This window comes from Mauremys mutica, chromosome 9 (assembly GCF_020497125.1).
Source record: "Mauremys mutica isolate MM-2020 ecotype Southern chromosome 9, ASM2049712v1, whole genome shotgun sequence".
Lineage (NCBI taxonomy): Eukaryota > Metazoa > Chordata > Testudines > Geoemydidae > Mauremys > Mauremys mutica.
The window spans coordinates 79,216,424-79,244,387 of NC_059080.1; the positions used below are offsets into that span (position 1 = coordinate 79,216,424).

The window sequence follows — 27,964 nt, forward strand, 5'->3', positions numbered from 1 at the left end:
GCTCTGTGACTGGTTTGGCCCCTGCCTAGTCAGCCCACCAGCTGACAATGCTGATTTCCAATGAGTGCCCCAAGAGGGCCACTTAGTGAATGTTTAACCAATTCAAATACAAACTACTTATACCTGTAACTCTAACAGGGTGGCCAGCCCATTTAAGACCCTGGTGGCTTGGGGCTAGTCAGCCCTACTGAATTAGCCCTTCCCTGCTATGTCTGTGTAGGGTTTGGGACTTAAAAGGAGGAAAAGGCATCAGAAATGGAAGTCCCTGGGCAAAGCTACCAGTGGAGGGGGAGAGAAGGCAGGTAAGTTATGCTGGCTGAGGAAAGGTGCTGTAGGGACTTTTCTGTAGCAAGCCCTGAGGTGAGAAGGCAGTCAGAGAAGAGAAGTCCTAAAGATTAACAACAGGGGGGCTGGCCTCCAGAGGAAGGCACTGCTCTGTAAGCAGAGTGGGGAAAAGACTCTGGACAGCTGAGTTGGGATGAAGCACCTACAGAGGGTTACTTTGGAGCCTGAGTTGGAAGAGGAGCCCAGATGGGGCAGAATTCCCTGGCTGGGGAGGAACGTGGACAGGCTGACTGAGGCAGAGGAAAGCCTAGCAGTTGAGAGATGGTGGGGAGGAGAGTGGACAGGCTGCTCTGTTGTTAGGTAATAAGCTGGACTCCAGCTTGGAAATGACAGGGCAGTGTCCTACCAGAAACCTTGCATAGGACAGTCAAGCTGATGAGAAGATTGAGTTGATGGGAGCATGGGAGGTGGGAGCTGGACAATGAGACAGGCTGTTGCCAGTGGGAGCCTGTGTAAAGTAAGGGGTGGAAGGCTGAGCCCAGCGGGGCAGGAGACTCTCTTGTTCTGATGTTGTATTGGAGTGGGGACTAAAGGACTCTGTCCCCTTGGAAGGGGTTGAACACTTTAAAATGGCTTGGCTGGACAGCATCTGGAGTAAGCCAGTGATGGTTGTGGGGAAACTGAGGTCGTGCTGCAACTCTGGGTTTTGCTGAGAGTATTTGCAATTAGTGTGGTTGGGCAGAATGTAATGACCTAGTAACTCTAGAAGCAGAGGGCCTGGTTCTGAGCTCTGCTGCGCCAGTCTTACACTGAGGCAAATATAGTTACCTGAGGGGCTGATGCTGATTTATGGCTGTTTTTACACAACTGTAATGCCCTTATGTTCAGTAGAGGTTACGCCAACCTAAATGAGACCGGAATTGGGTCTATGAGGCTTCTGTAGATTGTGCTCTTTTACTGGAATCAAATGTATATAGCAAAATTATGCTTCCTACTTTTATAACAATGAACACGTGTATAGCACATTACAAACAATGCATGTTCAAAGCACTATGCAAACATTAAGGGACAAAATCTGCTCTCAGTACCAGTAAATTTCATATACACCATAACGCTGTCCCTATTTTTATAGCTAGGATTGATTGACTGAATTATTGGATGTGAGGAAAAGAAGATAAAGGTAAGTGCAATATATTATTTATTGAATTGCAAGAGAACCTTGGAGCCCCAGTCATTGACCAGGGCCTCATTAAATTCTAATCATTAATATTTTACATTTGTCCACTGTTCTATGTTCTCCACAAATCTGGAGAAAAAGGACTAAACCAAAGAGGGAAGATAACCAAGGTGTAGCGCCAAGGGGAGGGTGATACTCTTTTATCTGACATGTTGTATTCAGAAGTGCTAAGTGAAGCCAGGAAATTTGTCAGTCAGAAATTCTGACTATAACTGCCTGTTGCACACACTCTCCAGGCCCATGTGCATTGCCCTTCCATAGTTGTTTTTAGTTGATTGATTGACAGGTATCACATTTATAGAGTGTTTCCTCTCTCTTATATGATGCTCTGTCAAGAGCTGCCATGTCCCTCAGTCAGCTGCACCAGTGTTCCATCCCAGGAGGTGCATTTCCAGTGGGATAGTGTCAGATGATTTGGTGGCTTGAAAGAATGAGGGTTCCTGGGAGATTCAGGTTGGCAAGCCCTAGATATAAACAAATCAGGACTTACCTTTTGTTCCAGCCAAACTTTAATTCTGAAGAGTACCACTATCTTCCCAAAGGGTCCTGATTTTTGGACTGCTCCATCGCGGCTGTAACACTATTTAAAATGTTTAGAACGGGTCCAGAAGTAAGCCTGGGAATTAGAATTCCTTCTACAGTCACACTGAGGGACACAGGATAGGAAAAAGTTGTTTAGGGGTTGGAAGGAAGGGAAGGGTATGTACCCATCTTGTGTGCCAGTTGTTTGGTTGTATTAGTATGAGTTCCATAATAAACATGGAAGCATGCAGGGAATCCTCCATGACCACAACACTTAAACATCTCTACTTTGGACATACAGACTAGAGAGAATTTTCTCGTGAATCAGACAGAGGCCTCTGCCAAGTGGTAGCTAATTTCACTGCCTGGCAGGTCAGTTTCTCGAAGAAGAAATTTGTCTTGGCATCAGAGAATTTTCCTAGTGTAACTTGCTTTATTTACAGTAAGAGCAGTAGATGCCTGAAGCAGCAGTGGTCAAACACCTAGGAAATTCCTCCTGGGAATTCTAGCCAAAAAACCAGTGCCTGCTTTTCCCCCTCTGCTCTAGGTACTGACTCTAGTGTGAGAGGTTACATCACAAACCCTTCTCCTGTTTGCAACAACCCCCTAAAAAGAAATTGTATTAGAAAACTAACAATAATACAGCATGTCTTCGAAGACTGAATAGTGCTCAAATGCTAAGAAAAAGAATTTGTAAAACTCTGTGGAACATTGCCACCTGGTGACTTCTGTCATAATATTATGCCCACTGCTTTCCAATAGCTGTGTGGTTAAGATTGGCAGAGAGATTCCTAAATCCTGATTCCGTTTATACTGAAATGCTTCCATACTTATCCCCCTACACCTGTGACCTTTATTGAGTAGGGACATACTGATGCAGCACGCCTGACATGCTCTCCAATTTTAGCAAGCCTGGGGATTCCAGGACTGCTATTGCAAAACGCAACCAAGGTGATAGACTAATAAAGGTCTAATATATAGGTATAGTTAAAATCAATCTCTCTTGGAGGATGGGGTGGGGCATATGACTTGCACATCAAATGTTTAAAAAAAACATCCAGACTAAGCATGAATCAAGTCCAAATTTTTGATCGTTAGAATTAACATTTAACGAATAAATAAACCAACAGATTTCACTCCTCTATGCTGTTCTGAGGCTTTAAGAAATGAAAAACTGAAATCCCTCTTGTAAAATTGAACTGAACAAATATGGATTACTGCAAAACTGCTTCCTGCTAAGCACAGCTTTCCTTTCTGGTTTGAGATGTTCATTATCTCCAATATGAACACTGACGGGGACAGCACTACAGAGGACAACAGGTGTTGAAATGGAAAAATACTTGCCATAGGCAGCAAACAAGTAATCACAATTTTACCCTTTGTTCTGTAGACTTATAAACGGAGCTCTGATTTGTCCAGTCTTTAAGATGGCTTGTAGGCATGAGAGAATGCTGTACAAACAGGGAAATCACTTGAGCACAACCATGATGGGGTTGTTTTTAATCAGACACTTGTTTTTAATTTTGTAATAAAAAATATATTTACCTATAAATGATAAAGTGTTTGTTAAATATTTGTAAGGACTTGTAAAGTTCATAAAGCTGCAACACACTTTAAAAAAAAATCTACTGTTTTGTCTCTGTTGCTAAAGTAGCTCTGACCAGCATAGAGTTCCAGTAGATGTCAGTGTTGGAATTTGGTGAGCTCTGGGAATCTGTCCAAGCCCAGTGCCATACTAAACAGATGGACAGTGTAAGCAGTTCTTAGAGCATCGCCAAGTAGCAAGGGTATTTGGGGAAACTTTGGCTTGTTGAGGGACTTCTGGAATGCGTGCTACCTTGCTAGATTGTGCCTGTGTTTTAAACAGTGAAACATCATGTGACTGTATTATAAACTCCTCTTAAATGCTGATGGTGTTTCCTTGCTATCTGAGGGGTATCAACATAAATGCTCTTTTTTTTATTATTATTATTTTATTCTGCCTCATCTCTATAACACACATACTGAATTTCTGCCCAGAATGTAATGAAGAGAGAACTCAGCCTCCTCAGGACTTGAAAGGTTTTAATTGACAGAGTCTTATGCTGATGCTCTAAACAAAGAGCACGAGTCATGGATGTGAGTTAAGGAACCGTGTCAAAAGCAGTGGTGCCTGTTAGAAAGGAGCAGTTTTGGCAATGGTTCCACTAAAACATTTGTTGTTTGGGTCTCTTGGACCAGGTTGTATATTGGTGTCAATGCGAATGAATTTGAGTCAGGAATCTGTGCTTAAGAGTTCTGCTTGGCCTTGTCTTCCAACTACTTTGAGATTTATGTCCCTGTTTATGGCATTATTGATGATCCTACAGTATGCTACAAGACTATTTTCATAGCCGTTATTGTGACAATAGGCAGCTCTTCAGTTTGTACAAGCCTCTTAGCTGGTGGAACCACCAAGGATAAGATGGTTGTGGGGGCGGGCAGGGGAATAAGAGTGCAAGCAATGTATCACTTGAAAACAAGAATTGTGATACAAATAAAGGGCTAGATTCAAGGCCCCACTGGGATTCACAAAACCCCTGCTCAGCTCCCTTGAAACCTGTAGGCACCTACAATTGCTCAGGGCTTAACTTTTTGCAGTAAAAGTTTCCTAGGCACCTATGTTTCGACCACTGATCATGTGCACTGTAGCCCCACAGTAGGAGTCTGGACACCTAAGCCTCAGTGCAATGCACAAACTGGAGGAAGACAGGTGTTCCTCCCGTAACTACTGCTGAGACCAATCAGATAAGCCTGCTCAGACCTCCCCTACTGTTTTGGGCCCCTACAGGTGGGCCTACCCAAAAGGGCCAGGTGGGAGGCTCACTCCTTCACAACTTTTAGCCCAGTGGTTAGGATACTCAGCTGGGTTGCAGCAGACTCCCAGTTCAAGTCTAAGGGAGAGAGGACTTGACAGGGGCTTCCACCTCTCAACTGAGTGCTTTAACCACTGGGCTCTGGGATCTTCTGATGTGGAGCTCCTTCATTCTCTCCTGTTGCACTGTAGATAAATAACAAAAGAATCACAGGGCCAGAGGAAGAGAACAAGCATGGGTGACTTTGTACCCTAGTGGTTAGAGCATTCACTTGGGATGTGGGAGACCAAGAATTCAGTCCCCCTGCAGCAATCTTTTATTATTGTATTATTATCCACAGGGGAACCAAAGGGAGCCCCACATCACCATATCCCATAGCTCAGTAAGTAGGCTGTTCACCTTGGAGGTGGCATATCCCTGGTAAAATTACTTCCATTCGGGGCAGAGGGGACTTGAACTGGAAGTCCCACACATCCCAGGTATGTACCCTAACCGATTTGGGCCAGGTGCTGATGGGGAGTGTAACATGAATGCTGATCCATGCTCCCCAAAGACCTATTTGGAGGAGGGATTCATCTTTGTTTCAAAAACAAGTATCTTCTTCCTCATTTAAAATAATAAGAATCCAAACATAATGGGCAGAGATCTTCAGCTAATGTGAATCAGTGTCACCCCAGTGACCTCTGAGGAACTACCCTGGTTCTCAGTAGCTGAGAATCTGATCTTAGAAGGCAAATTCTGCTCTCCTTTGCACCAACATTAATTCAAAATCACTCTCCAGTGGTTAGTGGAGCCACTCTGGATTTATACCAGAGTTACTAAGAAGAGAATTTGGCTCTATGTATTCACTTTTTTTCCTTCATGGGTGATTACTGTGATCTGACAGTTCTGGCATAACTGGGATTAATACCCTAATCTGCTGATTCCCCATAAAATGACTGTGAGAATGAATAAACTGGACTCCTTGTTCTCCACAGACAAGACACAGCCTAGGTAGTGTCAGTGCAAATTTACCCACACTGCCCTGAGGTTGTACCTCAACCCAGACCTAGGGGAACCACTTCCCTGTTTGTGCATGTGCCGTACTATTGGGGGGGGGAGACGTATTGGTCACCTTTTTCTTTAGAGCATTGTAGCTGCTGTGAGTGGAGGGTGAGTCACTGTCTCTCCTTCATATACCACTCTCCCCTCTTTGAGGGTTACATCCAGCTGGGGTGCAGGTGACAAGCAGTCTCTTGTGCATATGAGACTTGAACCATCTCTGATTAAATGTAAATTTCTTATTCACACCTTCTCCCACCAGAGAATGGCTGCTTAAGCAAGTGATAGCCCGTAACACCTGACTGGGGCCAGTATCTTTGTCTCTGAAAAACTTGTTTGTGGGTGTTACCCATAATTGCAGCATATTTCAATAACAATCATAGAGTAGAATCTCATAACTTCACAAATATTTCAACAGGATAATGATATTCAGCAGATTATAGCTTTTCAAATGATATCTCAAAAGGCATAATTGTACAAAATTTATCATAGGCTTGTAAAAGTCATGAACATAATAGTGTAGACCATCACAGGGTGTCAGTATGATACACTGAGGATGAGTTATTTTCATCTCTATTGGCTATTGGTGTGACTCTTCCATCCTTTCTTCTTTTCTCCCCTCTCCCCTGCCCCCAATGATGGAGCTGGCTACTTGTCAGTGTAGGCATATCTTTTTTTCAGTTGGCTATGCTACAGACTGTTGTAATATGGGCCTGTCAGTCATTTGTGTGTGTGTTTGCGACCGTTTGCCATTTAAAACAACAATAGTATCAAGGGTACTCTCTGTAATTTTGGACACCAGAGTATACGCAATTAAAATGTTAGCATGCTGTACTGTTGCCAGCTGTTCAGTACTGGTCTTAGGCCACAGAAAACTTGTCACTGATTTAATACACTCTTAAACATGGACTGCATGCTTTGTTAACAAGTCCTGTCCATCTTTCAACAGCAATAGAGGAAAAAGTTGTTAGTTAAATCTTGATAGAGACTGAGTGGTCTGTTTGGGTATGAAGTCTCTGCAATTTCTTGGAATTGCAGAAGTAGATTGTCAGTATGCTCCAATACATGTTTATGCTGTATCCTCCATGTGTTGCAGAACTTGATTACTGTCTAATAACTCATCTACTTCACCTGACCTCGTGGGCTTAGCAAATATTTTTTTATTTTTTATTTAAAGTTCCAACTCCCATGCAACTCTGAGACCTTTCCATTTACTTCAGTCAGAGTTGGATCAGGTTGAATGAATATATGGCACCAAAGAGGCACATAGGACCATTGAAGTTTAAGATTTCCAAAACAATTATAGGTTATTTCAATCCAAGTGTGACAGCTACCCTGTCTGCTCATCTTGAGTCAACATGTATTATTCAATAATGCTTATTTATGACATAACTTGAGATTTCTAAGCCAAAGTGGGAAGTTAGCAGATAGTGATGTCCCACCTTTTCTTAATAAGAGTAATGGGACAAGTCTGATATTTGTCCTACTTTTATGTAGCCCACCTCATAATAGCAATTCACTACTCTCACAGTGTATTGGCAAATCTTTCTTCTGGGCATCTGCGTTCTCATCTTGTCAGTAGCAAGATTATAGTTCAGACCCAGATGGATAAAAGGCAGTATTACCATAAAATGCAGCAGCAGATATACTTACTGTTATTTATAGTCAGCCCCTCTTATTTGGGACCATGATAAAAAGTATGTTAATGTAAGCACCAGAATCAGATTTAGAGGGATGGAGCTCTTTGCTCCCTCTACAGGGGAGAAGAAGAAAAGCCAGCTCTGGCCAATGCTCTTTCCATGAATTATAATGTTGCTTACCCACAATTCCACCAACTGAGTTTTGTTGCTCAGTTTGAAATTTTGTTTCTATTCTAGATAAGAGTATTATTACTGTGCTCATGAATGGGAGTAGGAATTGTACAGGCTATGCTCTGGAGTGAGCAGGCCACCCTGACTGAATGGATAGTGAATTTTGGCTTGGCAACAAAATCCAAGCTCTCCTGAAAGAGAAGGAGAAAGGACACTGGGCTAGAGATCAGGGTTCTAACCCAAGGAGCACACATTCTCTGCAAGGATTCTGTTTTTTGCCTTGGGATCTCCACCTGGCGATTCTGTGTCCCAGACTCAAGTAGCAAAATCACTGGTGCAGAGTGAGCTGATACTGGTCATTATCGGAGATGTCAAGTCATGTCTTTATATTAACATAATAGTCAAAACATGGTTGTTTTTTATAAAAAACTAAACCAAGAGCCGCTACTACTTTACACTCCTTGATCTAGAAAATAAGATATTCCAATCTGTACTATGAAATTTTTTTCAGCATTTCCATTTCACAAGAAACTTTGAACATATTTATTTTTCAATCCAAATTGGAATGACAGCACACTTCTAAATATCCAAATATCCCCTGGAACAGAAATTCCATGTTTTGACCTTTGTTTTTAGCCAGCAAAGAGGATGGTGCTAAAAACTGTCTTGCTGCTATAACTTTAGCACCATCCAGCTAACTCCCACAGTAACTCGTTCCCTCTGGGCAGATGTAGGCCAGGAGAAGAGGCAGAACTGATATTGGGTTTGGAGGATGGGATTGACTGGAGGTTTGGGGCAGGGGAAGGGAGGAGAGATGTGGGGATGACAGCTCCTACAGCAGGGGCCAACATCAGCTTGCCCAATAAACTTTTGAGAGTGGGCAACACTGTCCATGATTTTGGGGGCATCTGACTCATGATTTTTGGTGGTTAGTACTACTGCAAATATAACCTTCTAAGCAGTATGCTTCTCCAGTGTCATTGCAGTGCTTTGGTCATTTACAGTTGCATACTCTTCAGTCCATTCTATGTAACCCATCTGCCATAAATATGAAAAATTATTGCCAAAATTGTATCTTTTAATTAGAAAAATACCCTTAATTCTCAAAGTATTTCCTGACTGGGGGTTCTCTGGTGCTTTTTTTTTTTTAAGGCCAGAAGGGGCCACTGTGATCATCTAGTCTGATCTACTGCACAACAGAGGCCACAGACCTTCCTTGAAATAAATTCCTGTTTGAACTTACACTTACAAGCCCTGATTCTCCAAGGCTGCTGAATCTGTCAGGTATATTATTCTGTTTCATTGTGACTGCAGGGGAACTCCACAAGAACGCAGCAGCCCATTCGGGAGTGCAGGAAAGCACTGAAGCAGCTAAAACATTTGATAGGGGGCACATAGCACCTCAGGGGATTAGTAATTGGATATGGAGTCTTTCACTTCTAGGTCACTCACATCCAGCTCAGGAAAACATGAGCCAAAGCCTGTACCATCCGACAGCTGTTCAGTGGCTTGTGTCAGCTGAATGTTTCAGTCTATTTCCCAATGGACAGACGTCCACATCACAAAAGCTACCATTACAAATGGTACTAATTGGCACTCGCGCTGATACTCAGTAGAAAGAGCAAGAATTAAATGAGCACAAACTAAATTTATATACAAAAGCATAAAGAGGTACAGTCAGTATTTTTTTCCAAGGAGCAGGGGTACAAACTCAGACTTGGTGCAAATTCTATAACTTCAAAGGGGCTTACGCCTTGCTTCTCTCTTCACCGTTTCTTGATAGCTAGCTTAGGCAGCTCTTGGGTCAAATCACTGGCACTTGTAAATCCCATTCCTTGGCACCTAAGTCTCCCCATGTATTGTGTAGGGAGACAGGGTGCCTAACTCAGGCTTGTGAATTCCATCATGGGGCTGAGGAGTTAGGCACTGCAGTCCCCCTTGTGAATTCCACGCTCAATGTTTGTTTCCCTCTTTCCTTCTCTCCTCCAATTCTCCTCTTTCTTCTGCTATATTCTGTCCTCTCCTCGCTCTTTGAATCTCTTCCTTCTCTTTGGCCTAAACCCTAATAATGGTCCCCTCTTGACTAACACATTCTCTTTTCCCATGGTCCCACCTTTCACCTCCTATCCACACAAATGCTTCTCTTCCTAAAAATCTCTTCAGTAACAACCTCGCTGCCTAGAATTCCAACCATACACAACCCCACATCCCTGCAACTTGTCATTCATAAGCTCAGCTAAAGATAGGGTTGTCACACTCAAACCCAGCTACAAGGGATCAACACCAGCATCTTTCTCCTGCAAGTGTAACTCTAACTATTCCAGTTAGGCCATGCTTCCTCAAATACTCAATGGATTCCAATAGTTCTGTCAGACACCAGTTTCTTTACCTGCATAGTTACTTATTTTACCCGTGCATATCTTTGTTTCAATCCTTCAGGTGATGAGGTATTTGCAATATTTAAAAAAATCTGAATGATTTACACAATAGGTGATAACAGATCTTTATTTTGGTGTCAGAGGGGTAGCCGTGTTAGTCTGGATCTGTAAAAGCAGCAAAGAGTCCTGTGGCACCTTATAGACTAACAGACGTTTTGGAGCATGAGCTTTCATGGGTGAATACCCACTTCGTCCGATGCATGTAGTGGAAATTTCCAGGGGCAGGTAATTTGGTGTTTATTTAGCAAGATGCTGAGGAGGCAAATACTTTCCTTTGATGCTGGGGGGTTGCAGTAGAATAAAATAGAAAGAAATTGGCATGAATCGGGTTGGGTGGATTGCATGGAAAAGAGAGGTCACACTACAGTGGCATCCTTTGGTGCTGTATAGCTGTGCCACTGTCTTATGAAGCTGCAATATGGGATCTTGCATCACGTAGCCTGGCGGGGGAGGGATAGTAAGAGATGAGCAGTCCAGACAGTAACTGTTCTCTTTTTCTATCTTTGGCATAAGAGGGCACCGTATATAGCTGGGGAGCCTTCCACTGCAGGTGGTACTGTCAATTTCAGGAAATGTATGGCAAGAAATCAATCATAAGCATGTTAAAGAACAGGAGCTAGCACCAGTAGACTAAATCAGTGGAAACTTTTTTTAAAAATGTTACTGTACAGAGGATCTCCTGGGATATATAGGCCTGATTTTTTTTCCCAGATGTGCTGCACACCCACAAGGCCATCTGAAGTGGGTGAGGCAGCAGGTGCTGATTACCGTTGAAAATCAGGCACATCGTGTCTATAAAGCTCCTCCATGCTGCCTTCCCTCCGCACGTCTAACCTAAGTGCATGCATTCAGATTGAAATTTGTTAGTGTGTACCCACAATCTAATTTAAGATAAAATCTAAGCCCAGATTCTCACTTCATCATATTTCCACTGAAGCTATGCCAGTTTATGTTGGCTGAGACTCTTACCCTTTTGCTTTGTTAGTAGTGCACTGCAAAAATTTGAAGTGGCTAGCAGATGGATAACTCCCCGACTTCAATGGCAGCAGGGAAAGGGTCCTTATAGGGTAGCTGCCCAAACAGCCCAGTAGGAACATTTCCTATTGATTCCATAGAGAGTCAATCTTCCCCCTGCTTTTTTTGTAGACTTCTTATAAGAATCAGTGAATTTCCATAATAGCATAAATATTCAGCTGATGCAGAAATGAGAAGTATACCCTAAGCACAACTGTAAATCATTGAATTAGTGTATGTGGGGTTTTTTTTTAAAGTCACTAAAGGCTAAATTATCCAGATGAATTAACAGATCGCAGGAAAATAGCCAATAAATGGAGACCCAAATGTGAAGAAATAATACAGTAATTTTAATTAACTGTACATTACACTATTAAGCCACAGCCAAAAATTCACTATAGTCAGGGTGGAGCAAAGCATCCCTTAATCATACAATATCATCAGCATTTCAAAATAGTCAGCCTGAAATTTCAGCATGAGTCTTTCTTTCTACCCATCACAGGAATTTATGAATGAAAGGGAGAAAAAAGTCAAGCACTTTGGCAAACAAGTTGTGGTATATATTGAAAACGTATACTGCACTTAAATGCATGCATATTTCCCTTTAAGAACAATTAGAGAATTATGGGATGGGGAGGAAAAAACTGGTTTAAGCCCTTCTGACAGATTTTTGTCATGTTAACATTCTCTGCAAGGTGGGAGCTATGTATTTCATTAGACATTTCCTTTCCGATACCTGCAGCAAGAAGTAGGGTTGCCACCTTTCTATTTCTGGCAACTGGACCCCTGAGGCCCCACCCCCTTTTCCACCTCTTTCCTGCCAATGCCTTGCCCCCAAAGCTCGCTGCTCTACCCTCCCCCTGTCACTCACTGGGTTGTCTCCACCTTCTCCCTCCCCCAGCCCCTTCCCTCCACCTCCCCCAAGAGCTGGACCACCTCTGCTCCAAGGCTGGGGTGAGAGCTGCTGCAGCCTGACAAGGGGCTGCCTTCTACGTACCGGCAGACTCTAGGTTAATGACCAAGTGTCTCCCCCTGGTAACTGGATTGCCATATAAACATGAATAGAAGCACATTTTGCTGTAGTCCATTCAGAGGAACATTCTACCTTGGCAGTCTTTTATCTCAGTTATCTTGGTCCTAGTTATGTTCTCAAATGCTCAGGATTCTCACTTGGAGTGCATTTGCCCCTTATCTCTGTGTATTATTCTCAGGTTGAGGATCATTCATGTTTATTTTTTCCCCCACCTCGTATCTAAACTGCTAAAATGGCTGGCTCACAGTTCCACTAGTTAAAAAGCTTTTTCCTCTGATTTGAATGTGGTGCTGCTTTCCTTAATGGACCCTCCTTTTGAAACTCATGTTCATTATGTAAACTCTATAAAAATGGCATTGTAATGGCTATCACTTCATCTTGCAGAGAGTGAAATACAGGCTTTGAGGGCGGGCCCCTATGTGATGCATTTCCTAAAGACAGAGTTACTTCAGGCCACATGCTAAATTTTTACTGAAAATTGTTTTAGGATTTTCATTTACATAGATTTATATCTTAGTACATGTCCTTCCCAAACAGGGCCAGCTCCAGGGGTTTTGCTGCCGCAAGCAGCCCAAAAAAAAGCCGCGATTGCGATCTGCTCCAAGCGGGAGCGAGGAACCCTCTGCCGAATTGCTGCTGAATACCTAAAAGTGCCGCCCCGCTCCCGAGTTGCCACCCCAAGCACCTGCTTGATAAGCTGGTGCCTGGAGCCAGCCCTGTTCCCAAACCCTGTGACTCTCCTGTGGAGACAAAGCTTCATATCTTTGATGCTCTTAGAGCTATATCCTTTTGCCCTTCTAGAACAAAGCCATTTCAAAATCAGTTGCTTGTTGTTGGTAATAAATCCAAGGGATGGGGTGTTTCCTCCCAGAGGCTCTTGAAGTGGGTTTCGGGTTGTATTAAGGTCTCTTATATATTGAAGAAACTAACTCTCCCCTCCAAGTTATGGCAAACACCTGTACTTTGTTTTAGGGGTGCCCCTATTCCTGAGATTTGAACTTCTGTTCATACACTTACCAATCCTTACTGCATCACAGCTTCCAGATGAAATGCCCATTTCGGCACATCTGTACCCTATGTTGTTTAGATTGGACTCTTATCCCCCACCTCCTTATAAGGCAACTACTGGTCACTCACCTAGAGTGGCGTCCATGTGGACAAATACTTGAAGAGGTTACTTAAAGTAACTGGACTTCTTCAAGATGCTTTTGTCCACACGGTTCCAGTGACTGCCCTCCTTCCCACTGACATGGAGTCCTTACCTGGATGTCTGTATTACTGAAGGCAATGAGCAGTCACTGGGAGCTGCTGTTCCCCTTACTCCGACAGGAGGGGGATTATGAGGGCATACAGGACACATGCACTGCCCCAATGATCACTACTGGCGACAAGAGTCTAACATCATATGAGGATGCACACACCCACATTGGGATCCATGTGGACAAACATATCTCAAAAGACTCGCTTACTGTAAAGTAACCTCTCTGCTACTTCCTTGGGCTCTCTCTACCATTCCTAATCCCAAAAATATACTTGTTTTGGATATCATTTTTTAATCTATCATACCCTTTGTTCTGCCTTACTATCAATGCTGGCCTCTTCTTTGGCTACACCACTTAGCATTAGAACTAGTGGGACCCACTAGGGCCTAATTTTAAAGTTCAAGAATGGGTCCAGTACCTTTTATGATGCATGATCAGACTAAATTAAAGTGTGATCTTTCCATTCCTGATGGCTACTTTCCAACACTGTCTGCAGCTTTCTATAAAAGCTCATGGGTCACTTTATCTAGTATTACTTGTAAATAACCTGGCTCAGCTTTACTGGTATTATCCTCATGAACCTCTGGGTTCTGCCTCTCTCATTTTTCTCAGCTCAGTGCAGTCGGAGTCACCAGAACACATTGCTTTAAAACTTGTCTGTTGGTTTTCTTTCCTAATCTCTATTTTCATGTCCCTAGGCATAATTCTAACTGACCTTTCATTTTTTGCCGCTTCTTGTTAAGCTTTTGTTCAGCTTTGGTTCCTATTTTTTCCCACTGAATCTCCTCACCAGTCAGACATACATTTGCCTCTCAACAAAATATCCAAGCTGTGGTAAAGTTTGGTAGCCAAGAATATTTACATGCTCAGCTAAATGTGAAAATAGGTTTACACACATCACCTCCTCCCAAATGACAAATATAATAGAAACCTGAAAGATTACCAAGGTGAGAGGAACAAAGAGCAATACGAATCTGCAATGAAACACGGCCTCTCAGAGGGGTAAATGCAAATAAAGAGAAGACAAAAGTTACTGGTGAGGTAACTTTCTGGGGGCCTCCATACTTTTATTTCATTGTGCTGCTGTGAGTAAACGCAGGCTTTCAGCAAACCTTAATGTGCTTCCCTAAGGTTCAGGAAGTTTTGACTGTTAATTAACTTCTGCAAATGTTTCACAACTTCTGAGTAGCCCCCTCCCCTGCCCGGTGAGCTTCCTTTGGCCTTGTGTTATATTTTGATGGAGATTCCCCACTCATAAGTTCCCCCTCCTTGAACTAGCCCGGCCCTGGCATGCACACATGTGCTTTCTCTCTCCTTCCCAGCTTTTGCTGTCTTCCGGGGTAGGCCTGCCTTCTAGCCTCCCCACACCCCTTTCCACTCTAAGGGGCCTACCATTTATTCCACTCCTACTCCACTAACTGGCCTGTAGGTTTGTCATTTTTATGCAACCATAAGACTTGAAACATTCCCCGCTGCTGCTGCTGTTTGACTGTGCTGTTAAATGTGCTTGGGCTGAGATGCCAAACAGTGCAACTCCGTATTGCACTTTCCCATCTGTTAGCTACCCAATGAAGTTAGTGTCTGTCAAGTGACAACATCAGCATAGGGAGCTGGAGTATTTCCAGTCATGCAGCTGCAGAGAATGGGGATAAGTTGGCTACCCCTCCCCACAGGAGATTATTTTCTGAAGTATAATTTTGTGGAAGGATAATAAACATGTATCAGCTTTGATCTATGATAAATCCTATTGACTAGGTCAGTATAACCAGTACAATATTATAGCATGAAGTGGTTTGAAGAAAATCATGGTTTTATGCCATGAGGCACCCTGTGGTGTGGAGTGCAGGGTGGCTACAGTGTGTGTGGCCGGATAGAATTTCCAGTGTGAGGCTGGGACCATTCCAGATATGCACTCCTATATATTCTAGCAAACAAGATTTACAGACATATGAACCATTTTGCTGCAGGGCCCTCAATGTGAGAAGGAAAATGACTAGACTAAGGACCCAATAAGCAATCACTTTTCTTTCATAATTCTATTTACCTGGAGTAGTCTGGAAAGCTAACATGGTGCACATGAAATCTTTCAGTGCAACCCCAATCAGTGGGGAGTAAGTCTCCATTCAATCTATTTTGAATACAGCAGCATTTTCTCTTGGGCTAGGAAAAAGGCACTTTTTTAAAAATCCCTGTAGGTGCCTATTTTGCATCCGTAGGTGCCTAAATACCTCTAAAACTCTGACCCACAGTGTCTCTGGTTCCCAGCTGACCAGTGAAAATCTATTGTTTTCCTTCCATGCTTAACACTGACAGCCCCAGTCACTCTGCATTCTGGAAGGATGATGGACTGATTTGCTTGGATCTAAGTCAAAGGCTATTATTTGGGAAAAAATGTAGAAAAGAAAACAGTGGCACATTCAGCTGAAATTTTGACTTCTACTTCATGGGGGAGAATTCTGCTATTTTGATGAAGGTCAACACTAGATATTTGCCAGTTAACCATCTTTAATTCAGGAAAGGCCAAGAGTGACAGTTTTTATAACTGCAATCTCCAAATATTGATGGGTTGCTTATTAAAAGCTTGACAACTAGTTTGAAAAATGGAAATATACTTCACTTTGTACTGGGTTACACTTATTTACACTATGCAGTGTCATGAGATGTAACATACACTGCAATTATCTGTTACTGTGCAACCTGGGTAATTCCCTGGGTAGGGAGGAAAGTTGGCCAGTCGAACACAAACAGCAGTAAAAACAGGACTGGGTGTCCTTAATTTACACCTATTTCCCATAAGTAACGCATTTCTCATGTGTAAGGTGAATGTTTACTTCCAAATAGCCTATTAGGAAGTCAATCACTGTACACTATTAGAAAAGTATCATCTCCTGTTCACTTCAACAAAAATATTTCTGTCAATGCTGCTATTTGTCTTGTGAAGTAAGAAATATTCTGAAACACATTCCCATTTGACTTGCTTGGTGTGGGATAAAGTTCTAAAGCCGTATGAACATACTATGATGCATGTTAGGCTATACACTCTACCAGAAAAGATTGCTATGGATCCCGTCTCACTTACCCTTTTTCCCCCATGCCAATTATCAACTGAGCAGATGACCCTAGTAGTGAACTCTAAAAGGAAAAACCAAAACAAGGTAACTTATTCTTCCCTTTCTAAACTCTGTGCACTTATAGGTAGCAAATGAAGCTAGCAGATGTTAGAGATGGAAAGGACTCACCTAAGTCCATTCCAGGCACTTGCTGGAGACAGAAGTTGTATTGCACACTAAATTGTGGAGGGAGGTTGGTTGGTTTGTTTGTGGGTTTTTTCTTTTTCATAATGTGCTCTATTGGCTTGTAGTGCGCTATCAAATGGCACCATGCACTAACCTTTCACTCCTAGAAGTCTGACTCTAAATCGTTTTTTGGATAACAAGCAAAAATGAATGCAGTGATCTATACATATTCCAAAACCCGAATGTAAGCTGGTTTGATTATCAGCCATACTATAGTCCATAAAGACCTTGGACTAGAATAGCATTGGGATTGTAGGTTAGCACTGAGCTGTATTGGCAAAGATGTATTGGAAACTTGCTCATGCTTTAAGTATGCCAGACTATTGGTCCCTTTGGGCAAGTCTACCGTACAGTGCTACCTCAGCCCAGCTTCAGGGCATCTGGTGAATACGCGCTATGCAAACGGAAGAGTGCTCTCCTGTTGGCATAATTACTCCTCCTCTGGGAGAAGCGGAACATATGTTGGCAGGAGAGTATCTCCCACTGACATAGCGCCAGTATAGACAGAGCAAATGTGTTGCTGGGGGGACCAAGGGGCTTTTTCACACCCTCAAGCAAGGTAAGTTAGATTGACTTAAGCAGTAGTGCAGACCTGCACTTAGATTCATTACCTTCATCTTTTAATTTCCTGAGCACTACATTTATTACATCAAAAATGCAATATGGATCACATGCTGGAGTCATTAAAAGAGCACAAGGAAAAGGATGGCTTGGCCTGAAACACTTAAGGTTCATAGGGTCTAGTTAGGACGAATGTATACCAAAACCCAGTAACTGAACGGCTACTGTCACTTCTGATCTTTAAGATGGGTTGTTTTCAGCTTCCCATTTAATAGGGTATTTCTGCCTGAGGTCAGAAGAACAAGAAGTATGACAATGACTCAGTGAGCCACATACTATAAATACTCTTAGCCTTTCTCCACAAAGTCACTCCCTTCACTGCCTTGCCACATATACAATTGTAGAAAGCAACTGTACAATGCTTTAGCAAGCACTGTACCAGTCACTTGTATAACTCTGTAAAGATACGGAGGGGAGGGGGGAAAAATCATACCATTGTTATCTGAAAGGGGGAAAAGACTGATTTTTATACTACTTCTTCGAGTGATTGCTCACATGTGTATTCCACAGTAGGTGTGCGTGCTCACCCCGTGCACCGGTGCCAGAAATCTTTCCCCTAGCAGTACCCGGGAGCGGGGGGGGGGAGGGGTAAGCATGCCCCACGACCCGTGGAGTGGTGCCTGCCTGGCACGGTATCAGGGGAGCTGCGCACTTCCCCCCCCCTACCCTCAGTTCCTTCTTGTCACCAGTGAAGGTGTGTCGGAACTGCTTAGCTCCAGCCTTGCTGCAGCTCGTCCCCAGAACTGTTTGTTCAGTAGTACCTGTAGTCAGTTTAGTTTTCAGTGAAGTTTAGTCAGTTAGTGAGCCTGGGCTGGGGCATGTCCCGTGCCCTGGGATTTAAGTCGTGCGGCTCCTGTAGGCAGGGGGAGGGATAGCTCAGTGGTTTGAGCATTGGCCTGCTAAACCCAGGGTTGTGAGTTTAATCCTTGAGGAGGCCATTTGGGGATTGGTCCTGCTTTGAGCAGGGGGTTGGACTAGATCTCCTGAGGTCCCTTCCAACTCTAATAATCTATGATTCTGTGCCAAGGAGTGACCTGCACACAGACTGTCTGTGCTGCTTGGGAGAAACTCATATCTGTGAAAGGTGCAAGATCTGCAAGTCATTCAAGCCCTGGACTAAAAAAGAAAGGGACATTAGACTCCGGGTCATCCTGATGGAGTCGGTGCTGGCCCCAATCCCCGGCACACTGCTCCAAACTGGTACCTGGCACCGCGGAGTCGGTACGTGGAGACCCTCTGATACCTTCGACTAGTCAGTACTGCTCCCCTTCCACGGGGCATGTCAAGAGTACTGGAAAGACTCCCTCTTCGCAACAGCACTGAGGGAAGTCTGGGACAGAAAATAGGCCCATGTCGGGTAGTCCTCGGTACCCACTGGGCCCTAGGCCTCTGACTCATGCAGAGTGGAGTAGCCCGGCCCCTTCGGAGCAGGATTCTCCAGGTGTCTGGATGCCATCTATGCCCAAAGCCCTCCAAGCGGCTAAGGATGTCATGTCCATGCCGGGAGCGTCACCAATGTCGGCCCCACGCTCCAGAGGCAAGCCACCACTGAGATCGCTGCAGTCGCCACTGGCCTCGTACCAGTCTTGGGAATGTTCCGGACACTGCTCACCGCCCAGTGACCATTCAGGGCTCAGTCCATGGGGATCGCCCTCAACGCCGGCTAGACTGTCTGGATGGGTGCCATCCAATCGGGACTCCTGGCACCACTCGTCTTAACGGAGTGAGCACAGACCGGACCGTGGCGGACGTCGCCAACAGTCCTCATCTCGAAGGTGGTACCGCACTCAGTTGTGGCATGATCGTCGACACCCTTCCCACTTGGAATCCTGCTCAAAGTCTCCACCGAGGCACAGTAGCTCTTGGCGTTGATTGCCGGCTCCTCGCCGTCACAGGTCCGGCCATCAAGACCGCTCACAGATCAGCCACTACAGTCATGCCGTTCTCCCACCTCAAGGTCACGGTCCCATGGTTGACATAGATCCTGGCACCGCCACCACTCCTGGTCTGGAAGCAGCAGCGTGTCATACACCAGCCCGGCCTCTGCTCACAGTTGCCCATCTACAGGCCAGTCAAGCCAGCCTGATCGGCTGGTCCTGCTGATGCCTCAGCACCATCGGCCTCCCTCCCTAGACTGCCGATGAAAGAGTCAATGGGACCCGGAGTCTGACCAGGTGGTGGATCCTCCAGCTTTGGCTGACACCCAAAGCACCGCACCGGCCTCCTTGCCCCGTCCAGAGGAGCTGATTGCGGCCCCGCCCCCTTTCCACAGGAGGACTACTGGGCCCATCAGGACTTACTAAAAAGGGTGGCAGCGAGCCTCCATCTCCAGGCAGAGGAACGGGAGGAGCCCTCAGACTCCCTGTTCAATGTGCTGTCCCCCTTGACACTGGGCAGGGTGGTCTTGCCGCTCCATGAAGGGGTGGTGAAAATTTCACGTGCCCTGTGGCAAACACCAGCCTTGTTGGCTCCCATCTTTAAGAGGGTAGCGCACAAGTACTTTGCACCCACTAAGGGGCACGAGTATTTGTATATCCACCGGGCACCCAACTCCTTGGTGGTCGAGGTCGGTCACCCACAGGGAGCGACAGGCAACCAGCCCCAACCCCAAAGAACAAAGACTCTTGGAGGCTGGATGCTTTCGGGAGAAAAATTTATTCATTGTCAAGCTTCCAGTTGAGAGTAGCAAACCATCAGGCTCTCCTGGGTCTCTACAAGTCTAATCTCTGGGGATCCCTCCCCAAGTTCGAGGACTCCGTCCAGGAGCACAATAGAAAGGAGTTTAAGATGCTCGTGGAGGAAGGGGCAGCTGCCACAAGGGCGTTCCTGCAGGCCACTTAGGATGTGGCGGACACAGCCGCACGGTCCATAGCCTCAGCGGTGTCCATGAGATGGGTGTCCTGGCTTCTGCTCTCTGGGCTATCCAGCGAGGCACAGTCATCGATGTAGGGTCTCCCTTTTAACGGGAAGGTGCTATTTGTGGAGGAAACGGACACAAGGCTGCATGGCATGAAAGACTCCCACACGACCCTCCAGACCCTGGTCCTCTATGTCCCTACTCCAGCAAAACCCAAGTTCAAGCTACAGCAGGCTCCTGTCCAGGCCGCCCTCACGAAATACGAGGCCACCCATAAGAAGCAACAAGACTATAAGAAACGCCAGCCTGGGTCCTCTAAGGGCAAGCAGGCGGATAAAAGGTGGTTTTGACAGGATGCTTGGGGGTACCCTGCCAGTTTCCAGCAGGGATCCACCCCCAATAAAGATCCCTTTTTTTCTAATCAGTTGTGTGCTTTCCTCCCGGAATGGTTGTGGCTCACCTTGGACTGTTGGGTTCTCAACACCGTCTCCTGAGTTTACACCCTTGTTTACCTCCTACCCGCCCAGCCACCCCCACCCCTGTCCCTCTTGGGGGACCCATCGCAGGAGGCTCTGCTCGAGCAGAAGGTCAGACGGCTCCTGGAACTAGGAGCGATAGAGGCGGTGCCCACAGAGTTCCTGGGCAAGGGGTATTACTCCCGGTATTTCCTTATCCCGAAGGCCAAAGTGGGGCTCAGACCCATACTGGACCTGCGAGGTCTGAACCAGTACTTGGTGAAACTCAAATTTTGCATGGTTTCCCTGGCCTCCATCATCCCCTCCCTGGATCCCGGGGGTTGGTATGCGGCCCATGATCTACAGGACGCGTACTTCCACATCCACACATTCGAGGGGCACAGGCACTTCCTTCATTTTGTGTTGGGACAGAATCACTATCAATTCACGGTCCCACCATTTGGTCTGCCCACTGCCCCAGAGTCTTTACAAAGTGCATGTTGGTAGTAGCCGCCTACCTCAGGTGCCGAGGGGTCCAGATATTCCCCTATCTGGATGAATGCCTGGTCAAGGGCACCTCCAGGTCGCAGGTGAGGGATCATGTGGCACTCATCCTGTCCACATGCACCTCCCTAGGCCTGTTGGCAAACACCAAGTTCATGTTAGTCCCGGTCCAATGCACAGAGTTTATCAGGGTGCTCCTGGACATGATGTCAGCCAGGGCCTCTCTGCCCCCAGACAGGTTTGAGACCCTGAAAGGGCTCATCGACTCTATTGTAAGGTTCCCGGTGCTGACAGCCAGGTCCTGCCTTCAGCTGCTAGGTCACATGTTGGAGCGCACATATGTGGTCCGCCATGCCAGGCTCAGGATGAGGCCCCTCCAGCTCTGGCTGGCCTCGCAGTTCTCCCAAGCCATGGACAGGTTGGACAAGGTCCTCACCATGCCGAACTCAGTGACTGCCTCCCTAGGGTGGTGGTCCACACCGAGCAACGTCCGTGGAGCTGGTGTCCAATGCATTGGACTTGGTCTGGGGAGCCCAGGTGGGGAATTTTCAGACCCAAGGCCTGTGGTCTCCACAAGACCTGACCCTTCACATAAATGTCAAGGAACTCAGGGCGGTGTGGCTGGAGTATACGACCTTCCACTCGCACCTGAAGGGCCAGGTAGTTAGGGTTCTCATAGACCATCGAGGCCGTGTTGTCCATATCAACAGGCAAGGCAGGGCCCAATCCTCCGCCTTCTGCCACAAAGCCCTCAATCTGTGGGACTTCTGTATAGCCCACAACATCCACCTAAAAGCCTTTCACCTACCAGGCGCCAGGATTGTGAGGGCGGATCGCTTGATCGGGGACTTTTCTCTCAACATGAGTGGTCCCTACACCTGGAAGTGACCCTCCAGCTTTTCTGGAGGTGGGGAACTCCCCAGGTGGATCCATTTGTGACCCGACAGAACCGATGATGCCCCCGGTTCTGCTCTGGGAGGCCTGGGGAGGGGCGCTACCTCCGATGCCTTTATCTTGCCCTGGTCTGGCCAATTCCTTCCCCCTATTCCCACTGATCAGCAGGGTCCTAGAGAAAATAAAGATGGACAAGGCCAGAGTCCTCCTCATTGCCTTGACGTAGCCCAGGCAGCACGGGTACGGGACCCTCTTGGGTCTGGCAGTGGCTCTGCCATGGCCATTGCCGCTCTGCCTGGACCTGCTCTCTGAGGACCAGGGCCGTCTCCTCCACCCGAACCTGGCTGCTCTTCATCTCATGGCATGGCTGTTCAGTGGCTAGGTGCGGAGGAGAGGACATGCTCAGCTCCGGTTCAATGCGTCCTCCTTGGTAGTAGGCAGCCCTCCACTCGCCGCTCCTACATGATGAAGTAGTCTCATTTTGCTAGGTGGGCAACGGACCAAGATGTATCCCCAGTGGCTGCCCCGATCCAGCTTATCCTTGATTACCTCCTCGCTTGAGGGCCCAGGGCCTGGTGCCCTTGTCAGTCAGGGAGCAGCTAGCAGCCTGTAGAAGGGTTCGGCCCTCTCTGGGGCAGCGGGGAACCAGACGGCCTCGCTACATCTGTCGGATTATTTCGGGGAACTAGTCTGGCCGCAGGGTTTCACGCCATGGCAACGGTAGAGACCAACAAACAGCTCTATTCTGCAGACCCTGGCCCTAGTTCAGGGCAGGGCAGTTGAGAGTCTCTGGCTCAGGCCCTTATGCAGGGACTGAGCAAAGAAATGAATTCAGGAGGCCTAGGCCCTGGATCCGCACATTGGGTGGCAGTGGGGGACGCAGGCCCACCCACTCCACTGCATCCAAGCCCGGGGCCCTAACAGCAGCAGATGGCCTGCTCCTGTGTCTGGGGATCCTGGCCACAACAAACCGACATCGGCTCTGGATGTGCTGCAGCCAGACTAGGGTTGGCTGCCCCCAGGCTACTTCCTACCTCCCCCTCTAGAGGTACCTGTGTCTGGACAGTGTCCTCCACAGAATCAAGCACTAGGGGCTCCTCTGGGTACCCAGCGAGAGGTAGGCTTGGCAGGTCCTCTGGGTAGCTTGCGACAGGCAGGCTTAACCGCTTCCCCGGGGTCTGGTCGGCATCAGGCCTCGGCTGGTCTGGCCAGTCCTCAAGTCAATCGCAGACTGCAGGAGTCTCCCCACCGGGAGCTAAGCCAGAAGCATCTGGCTTCTCCGGTGGCCAGGCCTCTAGTGAGCTCTGGGATTGGGCTTTTGTACTTCCTGTCCTGTGCCCTGACTTCCACTGGCTCTGCCCACTTTGGCATCCGGAGGGGTTCGTCCCTCTCCAGAGCGGCGGGGAACCAGAGCACCTTGCTACACAGCCATATCAGCTTTTCATCCCCCGGTGCAAGGGCACACGGTATTCTTCCATGCTATGACCGGACAGTTCCTTAGGTGTTTACCCATATTCTAAGCCCCTGGTCCCACAGTGCGACCTGAATCTGGTGCTGACTCAGCTTACGGAGCCCCCATTTGAGCCGCTGGCCATGTGTTCCAGGTCTCACCTCTCATAGAAGGTGGCCTTCCTGGTTGCTATCATGTTGGCCAGGTGGGTCTCAGAGCTCAGGGCCCTGACCTCCAAGCCGCCATATACTGTGTTTCATAAGGACAAGGTCCAGCTCTGCCCACACCCCACGTTCCTCCTGAAGGTGGTCTCCGCTGACCACATGGGTCAGGACACTTTTCTACCAGTCCTTTGCCCCAAACCTCACGTGACTAATGAGGAACGCCGCCTCCACATGCTCGATGTGAGGCGGGCTCTGGCTTTCTACCTCGAGTGAACCAAGCCGTTCAGAAAGTCCTCACAGCTGTTTGTCGCCTCAGCTGAGCACGCGAGAGGCCAGCCGATTTGCACTCAGTGGCTGTCCAACTGGATCACTTTGTGCATCCGCTCCTGTTATGAGCGAGTGGGTGTTCCCCGCCGCCTATTGTTAGGGCACACTTGACGCAGGCGCAGGCCTCATCAGCTGCCTTTGTGGCCCACATCCCTATTCAGGACATTTGTAGGGTTGCCAGGTGATCTTCGCTTCACACATTCACATCGCACTATGCGATAGTCTCCCAAACCAGGGATGACGTTGGGTTTGGCAGGGCGATACTGTGTCCCGAGAACTTGTGAACTTCTACCCACCTCCAGCAGATGCAGCTTGGAATCACCTACTGTGGAATACACATGAGCAATCCACTCGAAGAAAAGACCAGTTACCTTTTCCGTAACTGGTGTCTTCGAGATGTGTTGCTCATGTCTATTCCACATCCCACCCTCCTTCCCTGCTGCTGGAGTTGTCTGGCAAGAAGGAAATAAGGGTGGGGGGAGTGCACAGCTCCCCTTATACTACACCAGGCAGGCGCCACTCCAAAGGTCACAGGGGGCACTCCCCCCCACAGGTACTGCTAGGGGAAAAATTTCCAGCACCTGTGCATGTGGTGAGCACAGGCCCCCAAAAGGTTAATCTGGCCCTGCTTTTTGGGTGGTAAATTGTGTCCGTTAAAATGTTTCCAGCTATGAGCTGTAGAGTTAGGCCATATGAATAAGCAGTAGCAACCAGACTGTATGTAAGGCAGCAGGGCAAAGAAAAATAATGCTTATACAGCTCTTTGCGAGAAGTATTATACATTTTTAGTGAGTGGATGCCATTGGGCCAGCTCAACTCCAAGATTTGAATTTGGGAATTCTGATTTTTACATGAACCCCAAACGGCAGGCCAGATCTCAATATGGATCCAGCATCTGAACCAAAGTGAAGCTGGAGGGTATCTGGACTTGAAATTCTGGTTTGTACCAATTACTAAATATATTTTCAAGTATCAGAGGGGTAGCCATGTTAGTCTGGATCTGTAAAAGCAGCAAAGAGTCCTGTGGCACCTTATAGACTAACAGAGGTATTGAAGCATGAGCTTTCGTGGGTGAATACCCACTTCATCAGATGCAGGACTCTTTGCTACTTTTAAATATATTTTGTGTGCGACTTAAATTGGGAAATATTTGTAAAGAAATCAGATACTGCACCTGTCTAAGCAAGATTATTATGGGTAATATTTAAGAGGGGACACTGATCTATACTCTAGTTTCTTAAAAGCTAAAAATCTTTTGTTCAATTTCAGAAAGGACTAAACCCTGCACTCTTCATTCTGTCACTACCTAAGGAAACCTCTTGAAGACAATAGTGACCAGGTTTTCAAGAGCGCTTTTGAAAAGCTGGCCCTTCTTTGTTGCCAAAATGGGAGCTCAGTTCTCTTGAAAATCTGACCTCTTGAGTTTTGCACGAGTAAAGACTGCAAAAGTCGACCAAGGTGTTTATTTGCTGAGCACTTCAATGGTATTTACGGCACTATGTGGTGGTTTTAGTCAGCTACACTATCCAATTTACTCACCCTTCTTTTTACTGACTGATGTCAGGTTTCAAACAAGTTCATACTGGGCCAATAGATGCTCTCACATACACCCTTACACGACCAATGACTTTCCCAGAAATGGGGATGGTAGATTAGCGGGATCAATCAAATCTTCTAGTCCTATAGTTAAGCTTTACATTCAGAGAAAGTAGCAACAGTAATACTTGGGGCCTAAATTTAACATAAGATTATAGAAATAGCTTTTAAATGAACTACAGTCTTTGAGGGGTAGTGAAATGTTCAGCTTGATATTGGATATCCAATATGTCTAATGTTGTGAATCTTTGTTCAACATCTCAAAAGTGAGAGTGCACAAGTTGTAGTTGTGTGCATACAAACATTAATGACCACAAATACTCTGCTCTACATGTGCATATAGACGGCAATGTGTGTGCATGAAGGGGCTAATCATTTGAAACTTGAACAGGTGCAAAAGAGTGTGGTCTCTAGAGCCCTGTCCACACTATGTTAAAAGGTGTATTCTTAACACATTATAAAACTTACCTTTTCTACTCTAGGGTTTTAATGTTAGCTGGTTGAAGAAAACCCTACAGTAACTATTTTTAATATGTTAAGTGCAACTTGCCTTGTCTATATTAGAAAGCCAACATGTTAGTACACACCTTTTTCCTAGCAAAGGCAAGCCCTCCAGTCTGTGCACATTTGCAAATCTCCTCCCCCTTCCCCCATATGGATTAGAGAGTCTCTTCCAAATATTGATTTCAGAGAATTAAAAACAGGTCCCTGCTTTCCTGGCTTGCTAAAAGCCTAGAAGTTGTGGAGGGGTGCTAGGGTTCCTCCCCACCCCTTCCGTTTAAAATGCAGTTTTTCTTCTTAATTGAACAGAATAGTCAAACAAATATAGACTTACAATTGCACTAAAGAAAGATTGTATAACTGTCACCCAGATGATTGGAGCGATCTTCTAATAAGTGGACCAGTCTAAAACTTAAAATCATGACCATTTCTGGTATGTCAGAAAATCATTTAGTAATGAACTCTCAAGTGATGTTCTCTCCCTCCCCCCAACTTTCAGTACTTGCCTAATTCATATTTAGAGACAAATACCAAGCACAATAAAGAACGAAGAATGAAACAGCACTCGACAATTCTTTCCCCTGGAGAAGTGCTTTTCTTTCTTGAGCTACCATAAGACTGGAAGAAAGCAAATGTGACATCAATTTTTCAAAACAGAAGGTGGTGATCCTAGCAATTACCATCCCATAACAATTGCTTTTCCTAAAAAACTCAAGGCACACTTATGACTCCTCCCCACCCCCTAATAAAACATCCAGGACTTGATTCAGCCTGGAGGCACAGGGTGAAGTACAAGCAACCCCTGAACCAGTAAGAGTAAACTACAGTATGGCAGTATATTTTTTTTTCCAGGGCATTTAGGGCTCAAAAAACATAGCACAATATTATCTTAAAAGCCAGCATGAAAATGTAGACGCGTACATATGGCCAGGAGGCCTACAGGAGCCATTATCCCCCTGTGCAAGGGAATGGACCAGGCCAGTCCCTACACTCACTGGACTGCTGGGACATCGGCCTTTATGCACCTTTGAAGATGATGATGATGATTGATCAGAATCATGCAGTCTCATCACTCCCTCTGTGCACTGGGGATTTGGGCAGGGATTGTGCCCAAACTCTTCTAGGACTAGTGGGATTAGCTCTACACCATCCCCATGCAAGGCTGCACCATAAGCCATAGAGCTTTCTTAGCGGGGCAGAGGCTGGCCCGACACTGGAATGAACTTGTGCAAAATCTAAGAACCACCACAAACCTTCTGTGCCAAGGGACAGTGCTGTCACTAATACAAACAGCACAGCACACACAGGCGTGCACACCCAGTTTGAATATATATCATTTTAAATATTTAACTCACATTTTTCCCCCTAGGGAAAGGAACTGAGAAAGAGATAAGAACCACATATGCAAGATGTTAATTGCATCAGTTAGAACCACTGGAACGCATTCAGATACCATGGTGATGGCTCCAGTATAAGAACTTGAACAAAACAGGACCCAATCCAGCTTCCATTGGAGCCAGTGGCAAAACTTCCATTCCATTTTGCTGAAGGAATGGAATGTATGTATAAATGTGAGTCAGTGCAACCTCTGCCCTGAGCAGGCTGTGGTCCTGGCTCACTCAGCTCGGTGAGGCTGTCAGTCTATTCCTGGTGCCCAGGAATCTGAAAACCCTCCCTGTTCTCAAGTCCATCGGGGGGCTGGCAGGGGAATTCAGGCCTTCCCACTCAACTGGGTTCCAGCTCGGGGCTAGACAAGCAGGACTAGGGTTTGCCAATTCTGACAGGGCCTTGAACTTCTTCCTACCTTCCCTCAGGCCTCTGC

The 27,964-nt window shown here is 46.1% G+C and overlaps 1 long non-coding RNA gene across 2 annotated transcripts; it reads left to right on the forward strand.

Annotated features, from left to right (window-relative positions):
• The first annotated feature begins 176 nt into the window (after positions 1-176).
• On the forward strand, positions 177-18,527 carry LOC123377077. Of its 2 annotated transcripts, none has more exons than XR_006582073.1 (3): positions 177-302; positions 1,418-1,465; positions 18,422-18,527. It is a non-coding gene; the product is annotated as an uncharacterized LOC123377077 (long non-coding RNA). The 2 variants fall into 2 exon arrangements; XR_006582072.1 differs by lacking the exon at positions 18,422-18,527 and adding an exon at positions 12,753-13,281.
• The last annotated feature ends 9,437 nt before the right edge of the window (positions 18,528-27,964 follow it).